We start from the raw sequence: 2,257 nt of genomic DNA on the forward strand, positions 1-2,257 counted from the left end.
AGAGAGCTCAGCTTGCACACAGACAGTCTGCCACACAACTGAGGCACAAGTCGACTGATGGTGATTACAACATAGAGCCTTGTTTTTGCACCGCTATAATTGACGGGTGCTGACTTATTTGTACCACCAGGGGGACCTCTTAATGTATTTAGAAAATGTGGAGGACAAGCAGTAAGTATGACTAATTTCTGTTTGGACATGGTATTGAGGAGTCTGAATGCACAGCTCTCTGCCTCAGCCAAGCAATGAATGATTGATAGCTTTAAATATAAAGCACCATTCAGACCAGGGCATTCAAATGTGCTATACAAAAAGGCTTTAAAGGGATAGTTCTCAAAAAAATGATAATCCGCTCATTATTTACTCCCTACTTGGTGGAGGGGTGGGTGAAGTGTTTGAGTCCACAAAACACTTCTGGAGTCTCAGGGGTAAAAAGTGTTTTGAATTCAATGCAATTGAAGTTGATGGTGACCTTGACTTCAGATGTAATAAAAAAACAGAAAAAACACAATATGCCTCCATACTGCACATGTGGTGTCATCCAAGTGTCAGCAAGCCCCGACTTTCATATTCGACTCGAAACAAGATAATTACATCGTGTTTAAGTTTAAGCCTAAATTTGAGGCTGTGGTTTAAAAATGACCCGGCACCTATTCATTAAATGGAGGTATCGAACTTTTAACATATGGCTCTTTCTCATAAGTCAGAGAGACCCTAAGACCCTAGTGTTTACATAAAAACGACACCAACATTTTAGTAGTGTCACTTCTCACATCTCCTTTTAACTGCAGTAAGGTTGGAGGGAAAATCACACTTTAAACATTTGGAGTTATTTAATTATTATTCATAACAAAAAAGAAAAAATGTGAAAACCAGTATTTTTCTAAAGTGAGGATTGTAATCTGACCATGTGAAGACCATATATGTGTGAAGTGATTTTGTTGACCCTACACTGATGGAGTTGTTAATTATTGTATATAATAGTAAGAAAATCAAGATTATGCTTCAATATATTTTTCCAAAGGGATGTTTGTAGTCTGACAAGGAGGAGACCGTCTATGTGTGTGTTCACTTTGGTGATCCTACACTGGTCAGCACTGAAGCACTGGTTGAGAATATCTTTCATATCCAAGCAAAAATTGGTATTGTAACTGAAATGTCCCTGACATAATCAATATTGAATCAAATCAAAAAATCGAATGGAAAAGAAAAAAAAGACCTCGGGAATCGGCATCGAATCGATGTCGGAATCAGTGGTGATGCCCGGCCCTATTAAGAAGAGATTAAAATTACATTAAATTTGCATCCATAAGACACTGAAAACAAAGGAATGCAAAGTGCTTTACAGAGACATGCTTATACATTAAAATTAGATTTAAAGACATATAAACAAGGCTATTGTAATGGGAATTTTGTCATTTGTGGATTTGATATTGTATGAGCAGACGTCTATGTGGAAGATTGACTGCATTTTTTATCTATAAGGTCAACTTTAGGTTTAGGGTTATTGCTCCGAGACTTATGACATCTCATGGCAGATGGTTTTGATCTCACATCTGGAGTCTCGCTCTAGAGGTGATCCGAGAGGACATGACAGCAGGATGTCTCCTCCACTGATTAAGGAGGGTAATAAGCATGGAGAGAGTGAGATGATGGATGGGTATGTAATAGGTTACATATTTCTCTTTTCATGTAATATATGCGTGTGGCAGAGTAATGACAACTCAGAATTAATGTTTCACACTTCAGTGTGAATGACAGGCCAATAACCTGCTGTACCTGAGGGAACACTTATTTAACAGTGTGAAAAGGTCAGCTTTAAAATCACGTGCTCACATCATAAAAAATAATTACAGAAAGGAACTTGTGACTTAAGTCATATGAGAAAACATTTAAAGATTATTAGTGTGCAGGTTTAAATATGCCCTGCGTAAAACCATGACAGTCTCGTTATTTATAATTTTTAATATATTACTGATATTTCTATATGGTATGCTCCATTATATTACATACTGTATGTTTTCAAGTAATTATCCAATCTTCAACTAGTAGGAGCTGAGAAGTTTAAAAATCTATTTGTTTATCTATTTGCCATCTAAGGCCTTGTACACAATAGACTAAGGGAGGCTGTGACTCAGGGTTGTCCACCAAGGTTGGTAGTTCGATCGCCAGCTCTTTTCCAATCACCATTGCTGATCAGCGACATGGGATCGGGAGACAGGAGGATTCCCAGACACAACACAAAAAAGAGACGTGA

Source organism: Pleuronectes platessa, chromosome 2 (assembly GCF_947347685.1).
Source record: "Pleuronectes platessa chromosome 2, fPlePla1.1, whole genome shotgun sequence".
NCBI classification, from domain to species: domain Eukaryota; kingdom Metazoa; phylum Chordata; class Actinopteri; order Pleuronectiformes; family Pleuronectidae; genus Pleuronectes; species Pleuronectes platessa.